Below are 10,459 nucleotides of genomic sequence, written 5' to 3'. Positions count from 1 at the left end.
AGTTTTGGGCTATGGATGCTGCTCTTCCTCACAGACTATACAATTGGCCCACCTCCAGGATTAGACTTTCAGATCCATACTGGAGCTATGGGCATCAGCGATATGCTGGCACTTATACAATTTCTCATGACATTTTGGATCACCTCCAGTTGCCATCCTTTGGAGATGATGGGGTTCCACTGATTTCAGACTACATAGTTTATTTCTGACTAGACCTATGATCTCATTGGTAATTGGCATTGGGAACTTCCAGAAAGGAAATTCCTTCTACCAATACAGATCGGTAACTCTTCTGTATTTTAGAGTCTGAGAGCTGCATGGGGTCAATGAAAGGTTAAATGATTTGTCCACAGTTACACAAAGGCTGTATGTGTTAGGAGAAGTACTTGAACCCAGTTTTTCCTGATTCTGAAACTGACTCTATCCACCAAGCCACACAGCAGCTATATAGTATTACTGGAAAATATTGGTGTTGAAAAAGTGGGCTTTGGCAGCAAAGAGAAGCTAGGGAATTCTTGAAAATGCTTCATAACTACCAAAATGAATTCCAGCTAAATCTCCTCCTATTCAATTCTGGGCACAGGTCATCTTCCATCTGAAGTTCTCGTCACAAATAGTTGTGCTGACGCACTGAATTGACATGATGCTCATCTAGTTACATGTCATAGTCAGGCTAAGATGCATTTTTCATCCATTTTGTTTTTAAAGTGTATAAGGTTAACTAGCAGAGGAGGCTTTTTAAGTTGTTAATGGGGCCTTTCCCCTCCCATATAGCATACACATCTATTCTCTATGTGTCTCTAGTGTGCCACATGGGAATTCCAGACGTTAGCTTCTGGCCATGTATGACTCACGGCTTGGTTGAGGCCTCTAATTTTGCTACTGAGCCAGACCTCTATAGTGAATAGATTTTTAGGAAATTTTGGTCACATATTGTATTTTGTAGGGATAATCAAATAATTGATAAGTGCAGTATAAAATCTAAAGAAATAAACATTATATGTGTAAAAATCAATTATAAAATAAATAATAAAAGAACATTATGGTACATTGTATACAAATTAATGAAGAGACGATTATTTCTCACTAGGTTCTTCTCAAGCACTTAGTCTGAGTACTGCCTAATTTCTGTTATATATTCAATGTCTATGTCCCTGCCCCATCTGATGGAGTACTGTACCATCAATTTCTTCATCAGGCTAACACACCTTGGTCTGATTTTTAATGTAGATAACACAGGATCTCATCATTCTAGGGTTCCTATAACCTTCCTGAGCTAGATTCTTACATACTTTCTGATATTTCTCAATCTTGCCAGCCCTGGCTGTTCAGAAGGCAGAGGATCTATTTTCAAAGAGTATGATAACCTCTATGATAGTGTAGGTCAGGTCCTGTTTTCCAAGAATTACTAAGTCTGGTCCTAAGGCCTCTTCTAAGCCTAGAACTGTTGAATTTACCTTAATATCAGTCATTTTCTGGCACTTTGATAGTTTTAATGAGTCTATTTAAAATAAATTCATTGGGTAATAGCCCCACTCAGTTGAGTATCACAGTGACAGAGGACATGTGGGAATGTTTCATGTGATGTCCAGTGTTTGTCTCCAGAGCCAAATTTTTGTACCCCATTCAATGGAGGACAGTCCAGTCTAGTTCTGTGAATGAATTGCCAGTCTGCAAATCAGCGCAGGGATGGGAGATGGAGGGTCACATGTGACTTAGGAAGTAGGCCATTAAATCTAGACAGTAAAAGCCTGGAGAGAAATAAATTACAAGACCAGAAAAGTAGATAAGGGCCAGGTTGTAAAGGGCTTTAAATGGCAAAGAAAAGACTGTATTTTGATCCTGGAGCCCCTGGAATTGAGTAGATGGTGACATTTTGGCAGCTCAGTAGAGAATGGATTTATGGAAGTGGAGGCACGTAATGTGTTTTCTTTTTCAATTGATAAGCATTTATTAAATGCCCACTGTGCCAGGCACTATGCTAGGCCTTAGGAACCCAAATGTAATAAGCAAAACAATCCATTCTCCTTACATGGAACCCACATCAGAAGATGTAACAAGAACACATATATAGAATATATGGTATATATAAAGTAAATGTAAAAAGAATAAATACAAAGCAGTTAAAATACAAGATCTAGGTCTTTGAGTAAATCCTGGGTGACCAATTTTTGGGCATTTTATAGAGGGTGTCCTTGTTCAGGTATGGGTTGGACTAGATTGTCTCTGAGTGAGGTACCTCCCAACCAGGGCTGTGCTAGAGCCAACTCAAACTAGAAATCTGATTGCCAAATTTTCAATGTAAGCATTTATGCCTGGAGAATTGGCAAATACCATGAGTCAGAGCTTGATTTATTGTTTGTTGATTTTCTTAAGAAAGTGATGGGGGAAAATGTTAATAATGTGAATTAAACTTAAAAGTGTTTCCTGAGCACATTTTTTTTCTGGAGGGTTAGTCATTAAACATTTACCATTAAACATTTACTAGCGTGCCTCTGATTCTAACTCCTGTGAATCTGGAGTTAGTCATGCTGGAATGGAGAGAGACTTAGGGCAAGAAGAACAATTAGAAGGCAATTTCAATTGTCTCGGTGAGAGGAGGTGAGGGCCTGTGCAGTGGTGGTGTCTGTGCGAGTACAAAGAAGGTAAGGTATACCCAAGATATTATCCAGGTAGAAGTGGCAAGGTCTAGCAATGAATTTGATGTATGAAGTGAGAGTGAGGAGTTAAGTATGACCATGAACCATGAGACTGGGTGACTGGGAGGAAAGTGGTAGCCTTGACAGTAACAGGAAAGTTTGAAAGAGAAGAGGGTTGGGACAGGGGTAGGGCTGGGGAAAATAGATAATCTATTCTCTTTTGGGAAGATTGAGTTTGAAATACCTACAGGAAATCCAGATCTAGATGTTCAAAGGGCATTTGGTAACATGGGACTGGAGCCCAGCAGAGAAATTAAGGCTAGACATATAGATCTGAGAATTATCTTCCTAGAGAGTAATAATTGAACACATGGGAGCTGATGAGGACATCAAACAAAAGAGTATAGCGGAAAAGAGGAGGGTGCCTGGACAGAGCCTGGGGGAGTATGACCTGAATGAAGATCCAGCAAGGACACTAAGAAGGAGCAATTAGATGGGTGGGAGAAGAATCAGGAGAGAGAAATGTCATGAAAATCTAGAGAAGTGAGAGTATCTAGAAGACAATGGTGATCGGCTGTGTGCAAAGCTACTGAGAAGCCAGTAAGGAGGAAGATACAGAAAAGGCCTTAGATTTGGTAATTAAGTGAACACTGGAACTGGGGCAAGAGTTAGGTGGGGTGCTGGGAACAGTGGGAGCAGCAGATGCACCCTGGTTCAGAGGCCAGATGGTCTATCCATATAGAGTCTGCTCAAGTCATAGCTATGTCCATGGATGAGAGGATTTTTGATCCCACTATGAACACGAAGAAAGTGAGAAAGAATAGATAGTGACCACCCCCTATCCTCCATTGGTTGCTTGCTCCCTTTTGGCTGATCTCCCACCTGGCCACAAGTCATATGAACATGTCCAGCCTAGGGAAACTAGTGCCTAGAATGGAGCTGCCTCCTTTTTGTGTCTTCTTTCCTTTGGTACCATATCTTATGAAAAAGGCCTGGATAGTAGTAGCATCACTACCAGTTCCATATCACCAGCTCCTTTCTAGACATTTTGAACTGGATGTTCAATAGAGATTTCAAACATAACACACATAATATAGAACTTTAGCTTTTTTCACAAACCCATCCCTCTTCTGAAATTTCCCATTCCTGTTGAGGGTACCACCACGCTTCTAGCCATCCCAGTTCACAACTTTGCTTATTACCCTTAATAAGTCATTTATTTTCATCTCACATATCTTGCCTACTTCCTGGACGTGTCTTCGCCATTCTACTTACACTCTGGTTATCATCCTCATCTCCCCACCCCTACAATCTTGATCTTTCCTTTAATTCCTCCAGCTCTGATAGGAGCCTTGTCTTGTTGGAAAATAGGCCTCCCCAGACATCTCTACACTATGCTGTCATGTGTGTTCCCTTTCCAACTCCCTTTTATGTATTAACACTCCATTAGAGTGTTAGCTAGCTAAGGGTAGGATCTATCTTGTTTGCTTATATCTGGATCCCTAGTGCTTAATCTAGTGCCTGGCACATAGTAAGCCCTTAACAAATGTTTCTTTTATCTATCTTTGATTCCTCTTTGATTCTCACTCATCTCATATGTGACATTTAAAAAGTTCAAGAAACATAGTTTCTGGGTAATTTAATCATTTTATTAATAAGGCTAGCATGTTTATGAATAAAAGGAGGTCAGTGGCCCTCTCAAATGCCAAAGACCCCTCATGACAATGGGTTCACAGTTTATATGCTCTGGCAGAGCAGGTGTTCCTGAGGGTGGCAATAAACTCTGATTGGTTAACAATTAATGAGAAAATTAGTATTATGAGGAGAGGCTGGGCTATATTCCAATGAAGGTCTTCAGTTACATGACTTGGATCACCCAAGTCTTGGTCAAAGAGACTTAACAATTTTCATATTACCTGTATGACAAAAGGGAGAATCCACATTTTCCTGGACCTGTCTGAGTAAATACACCGAGTAGGAGGAGTAGTCTTTGAGAAAGATTTTCCATACTAGTTGATTTCTGGATGAGGAAGTAGAAAAGGGGAAAAACTTTGGTCCTGATTCAATAATTGGTTACTAGTAAAGAGAGAACACACATCCAATCAGTTGCCAAATCTTTTCTTTTCTATTTCCACAGCATCTCTCACATCTGACCCATTCTTTCCACTCACACAGCCACCACCTTAATTCAGGCCCTCATTACCTGTCACCAGGATTCTTGTAATAGCCTCCTGGTCATAGGTCTCCCTGCTTCTGGTCTCACCTTTCTCCAATCTAGCCTATATTTCTGAAAGCAGATCTGGCCATGTTACTACACCTGAGTTACACACTCCAAAAACTCTAGTGGCTCTCTGTTACCTCTAGGATAAAATATAACTAGCATTTAAAGTTCTGCACAGGGGGAGAGGATTCTAGGAAGATGGTGGAGTAGGTCAGAAAACTTTCGGCTTCCCAAATTTCCTTCACAAAAAAAAAAAGACAGAACATCACCTCAGAGCAGCAGAAAAAAACACCAGGTAAAGCAGTGGTCCTCCTAAATCACAGAGGTTCCCAAAGTGGGAGATACCACCTCCTGGGGGGCAGTGGAATGATCCACGGGGTGGTAGTAGCCTCGGGTGCAATTAGGGGGCTTTGAATAAAAATAAGAGGGCAATGGAAGCATGAGGAAAAAAGGGAAGAAAATTTTGAAAAACCATTAGTACATGTTTCAACTATTGTGTAATGGAGTTAAAGTCATTGTGAACACATTATTTTCCAAATAAACACACAAAATGCAAGTTATAAGCAAACAGTAGTCAAGTCTACCAACATGTCTTAACAAGCAAGTGTTGGTAGGCAAGGGTGTCAGGCATGGTCAGGAAGTCTAGCATGCATCGGGAGGGAATATGTGCGTGTAATGACTTGTTTCCAATATGATACTATACAGTTGCATCACAATTTCAATGCAGAAAAAACCACACATTTATAATAAATTATCAAATTTAAGATGTGTCATTTTAAAAAATTATATTTTTTGAAATGATGCAAATTTCAAAAAACAAACTGTTAAAAAGTTAAAGAAAGTAGATTTCCAGGGGATGCTGAGCAATTTTTTTTTAAAGGGGGCAGTAGGCCAAATAAGTTTGGGAACTTCTGTCTCAAGGCCATCTGAAAAGACCCTGGAAAGACCCAACCTCCGAGGGCAGAGGGAAGTACAAACACCTTCAAGCTGACTTCAGAGTCAACAAACAACAAGCCCTGGGGCAGCTGGGTTGAGAGGCCGCCTCAACCTTAGAAACTTATTTTGCAGACAGTGTGGGGGTCTGACAGCTGAGTAGGAGAAGACTGAAGGACCTTCCACTATTGAGAGATGCCAAGCATAGCATACTGACCAGACGCATCCTAGGCTGTGGCTGCAGGGAGAAGGAGCTAGCATATACCTGGTGAGTGCAGTAGCAAGGAGCAGAGATACTGTTGGCTGTAGATACTTGCAGGAGAGCGGTCTGTGGTTTCAGTTCTAGGGCAGAGAAGACAGCTGTAGTTTGCAGCCACTGTAGGGATGGCAGGGAGCAAGATCATTTGCAGGACAGTGTAGCTATGGTTTAGGAGTGGAAAGGAGAGCCCAAGGTCCGGCCCCAGACAAACCTCAGAAAATAACAGTAAGAAGGACCTCAGGCTTGGGTATCATTCCCCATACATCTGGACTACAACTTGATTACACTAATAACTGCTGAAAACAAAATAAAACAAAAAATAAATAAATAAAAATGAGTAAGCAAAGGAAAAAGAACCCAATCATAGAATCTCATCAGAAAAATGACTGACCTGGAGAACAGATCAAGGAGAAATAATATAAGAATAGTCAGACTACCTGAAGGTTATGATTTAAAAAAAAGTCTTGATACAATGTTACAAGAAATTATCAAGGAAAATTGCCCTGAAGTTCTACAGCGAGAAGGCAAAGCAGAAATAGAAAAAATCCACCAATCACCACCTGAAAGAGATCCCAGGAGAAAAACTTACAGGGATATCATAGCCAAGTTTCAAAGCTCCCGGGTAAAGGAGAAAATATTGGAAGCAATAAGAAAAAAAATAATTTAAATATCATGGAGCTACAATAAGGATTACCGAAAACCTAAAAGCTACTTCATTGAAGGACCATACATAGGTCTTGGAATACTATATTCTGTAGAGCAAAAGACCTGGGGTTACGACCAACGGTAACTTATTCAGCAAAGTTAAGTATAATTGTGAATGAAAAAAAGGATATTTAACAAACTGAAAGACTTTAAGGATTTTGTGACAAAAACCCCAGAACATAAGGGAAAATTTGACATATAACATCTGGGAGAAATATACGATAAACATTAAACACCCAATTATAAAGGACTTAATAAGGTCAAATTGTTTACTTTGTATATGTGAAACGATTAGTGGTACTCTTATGATTGTCGTCATTATTTGGGTAGTTTGAAAGAAAGACATGGGCTGAGCATCTGAGTGGGGTAATTCTAAAAAAATAAAACTTTGTAGGGAGAGATAAAAAGAAGTAATTCTCTCATACAAATGAAGCATAAAAGGAAAAATTGACACAGAAGAAGCTAGTGGGAGGAGGGTGGGCAGTGCTAGAATCTTACTGTCATCGAGAATGGGTTAAAGAGGGAAATATATCTATCTAGAAGGTTATAAAAGTCTTCTGAATTCAGAAAGAAGTAACAGGGCAAGGGGAGAGAGTAGGGGGAAAGAATAGGGGAGGTACTTTTAGAGGGTTGGGTAGGTTAAGAAATGGAAGAGCAAAGTAGCAGGTAGAAGTAAAGCAGAGGAGTTAGAGAAAGGGTAAATAGGGTGAGAAGGATAGTGAGGAAAAATAGGAAGGAGGAAAATACATACCAAGTAATTGTAGCTTAGAATGTGAATGGGACAAATTTACCCATAAAACAGAAACAGATAACAGATTAAAAATTTAAATTCAACAATATGTTGCTTTCAGGAAACACTGTAAAAATGAGAGATACACACAAAGATAAAATAAAGATCAGGAGTAGAATTTATTAGGTAAAAAAAGCAGGAATAGTAATCATGATCTCAAAGTTAAAATAGATTTAATCAAAAGTGGAAAATAGAGAAACTATACTGTGTCCGCAATATTATTCAATATTGTTTTAGATCATTTAAAATACCTAGACAGTATACAATACCTGAGCATATACCTGCCAAAACAGACACAGGAACTATATGAACATAAACATAAACCGCTTTTTATACAAATAAACAGATCTAAATAATTGAAGTAATATTTATTGTTCATGGGTAGGTAAAGCCATTATAAGAAAGATTTTAGGGGGTTAGGCTTCTACAGCAGGATAAGAAATTCCAATACCTTGTGGATAGTCCCTCAACCAATCAGAAAGTACTCCAAACTTTTCTATAAACAACTAGTTCTTAAGAAAGAGCCCTAGAGGCTAAACCGGTTGCAACTAGCAGGGTTCAAGGAGGGGGTTTCGACCAGGCAAAGGCTTTTCTCCACTTCGCTTGCTTAATAAGCTTATTGAATATGAACTGACACACCCCAAGGGCGGAAATAGCCGCCATTTTTGAATATGGGACCCACGAAGTGGGCGGAGTTAACAGAACACGGACGAACATGCGATGGGCTGTCCTGGAAGGGTGTAATTCAGATGAACTAGATCAATAGGAGCCCTGATGGATGGAGTATGGATCTTACTAACGGTTTAAAAATTGATTCTACCAATGAACCAGTGCCCAAGTGCTATTAATGTTCGTTGTGCCCGATTCTCAGGGGAGAAGAGTAATAAAGACTTTCCTTCACTCACTCACTGTAGTAGATTTTTTGTTTCAGATTTTTCTAACAGCCATTATAATTTTTAAAATGACAATTTTACCTAACTAATCTATTTATTCAATGTCATTTCAATTAAATTACTAAAATTTATTTTTGCTAAGTCAGAAAAAATAATAACAAAGTTCATTTGGAAGTGCAAAAGGTCTGGAACTTCAAAGAAATCAAGAAAAAAGATGTAAAGGAAGTAGATTCAGCAGTATCAGACCTTAAACTGTATTATAAGGAAGAGCATTATTGAAATGTAAAAAGGATAATTTTAATCATTTTGAATTAAAATTTCCTTGTATAAATAAAACCTATGTAGCCAAGAATAGAAGGAATACAGAAAATTGGGGGGAAACTTTCATAGACAATTTCTCAGATAGGATGTGATTGTGTTAGAATATTGTTGTGGTATAGGAAATGATGAGCTGGTGGATTTAGAAAAACATGGAAAGACTTGGATCAATGAAGGAAGATGCTATCCACCTTCAGAGAAACAGATGACAGGCAGAAATAAGCATAGTACAGTCTTACATATATGTTTATCAGTGTATGTGTATATATATGTCTATATTTATAGATATCTATGTATATATATCCATGCTTAATTGTAGCCTTCTTTAGAATGGGGGGAGGGGAAGAAGGGGAAAAAATAAAGTAAAAAGTACACAACAGAGAACAAAAGAGAGCCAACAAGGAAGCAAAGAAAAGCTGGCTGCAGCTTTGAAAACAATGGGTAATATTTATTATATAGGTTTTCTTGAAATGGAAATTTACTGTTTTGTATTGAATCCTCTCTTATGGTCTGCTGTGTCCAAGGCAATGTTTTTTTTTTCTCATTTTGTTTTAAAGTTTAAAAGTTACAATTTGTAAAAAAAAAAAAAAGAATGAATGCGTAGAAAAAATAAAGTTCTGCACAACCTGGCCCTTTCTATCTCTCCACACCCTTCTGTACATTTCAACCATCTTGGCCTATTTGCTGTTCCTCACACACAATGTTCCATCTCCTATCTCTATCCCTTATCTATTCTCCTTCCTCACCTCTCCTGAAGTTCTTGGCTTCATTCAAGACTTGGTCAATCCCCACCTTCTACAGGAGGCCTTTTTTGGTCCCCTCACCTACTAGTGCCTTCCCACCCAAGGATACCTTGTGTTTGCTTTGTATGTGTTTTATATATACTTTTATACAATAGAATGTTCTCTCTTCAGGGGCAGGTTCTGTTTTTAATCTTTGTCATCATATTCTCAGTACCTAGCACTAACCTGGTACATAGTAGATGCCTGACAAATGCTTGTTAAATGATTAGTTGATTGATAAATATAATGAAATAATACCACATCTTGAGAAGTGACAGATATGGAAAATCCAAAGAAGCATAGGAAGATTTATATGATTTGATTCAGAGTAAAGTAAGAAGAATCAAGAGAACAATATACACAATGACTATAGCAATGCAAATGGACAAAAACAAAACAAAACAAAAACAAATCTAAAAACTGTGTTAATTACAAAGACCAAGCCTAGTCACTGGGGGAAGGAAAGAAAGGGAACAAACATGAATCATGCACCTCATATGTGCCAGGCAGTGTGTTAAGTGCTTAACAAATTTTATCTAGAAAATGTACTTCCCTTTCTTCACTGCAGAAGTAGGGCACTATGGATATAGGAACTGCATATGTCCTCAGGTGGAGTCTCATAGTTAAGTGGTGGGGATGCTATTGTGCAGGTGAAGAGAGAGCTAATTACTCTCTCTTTCTGGCCCCCACTCCCAAGAGGGCTTCACTATCCTTTCCCAGTTCCATCCCTTGGGCATAACTATCTATTCATTACCGGAAAATTCCTGGAGAGTCACCTCACACTAGCAACTCACTAGTGTGTTCTAGGCCCATGAAACTGCTAATCTTGTTTGCCAAGGTTAGGTGGCACAGTGGATACAGTGCTAGGACTGGAGTCAGGAAGACCTGAGTTCAAATGTGACCTCAGGCTCTTACTTGC

The 10,459-nt window shown here is 38.9% G+C and overlaps 1 protein-coding gene across 1 annotated transcript in view; it reads left to right on the top strand.

Annotated features, from left to right (window-relative positions):
- The first annotated feature begins 2,536 nt into the window (after nt 1-2,536).
- ADCK5 (aarF domain containing kinase 5) overlaps nt 2,537-10,459 on the top strand; it is a 63,049-nt gene continuing 55,126 nt past the window's right edge. The window contains exon 1 of the mRNA XM_078153837.1: nt 2,537-2,645. The gene's annotated coding sequence lies outside the window, so the exon portion shown is untranslated. The remainder of the gene's footprint in view (nt 2,646-10,459) is intronic.

Source organism: Phascolarctos cinereus, unplaced genomic scaffold (genome assembly GCF_003287225.1).
Source record: "Phascolarctos cinereus isolate Bilbo 61053 unplaced genomic scaffold, phaCin_HiC Scaffold_4;HRSCAF=312, whole genome shotgun sequence".
Taxonomy (NCBI): Eukaryota; Metazoa; Chordata; class Mammalia; order Diprotodontia; family Phascolarctidae; genus Phascolarctos; species Phascolarctos cinereus.
Note: the sequence above shows the minus strand (reverse complement) of the source record. Positions and strands in the feature narration are given on the sequence as shown.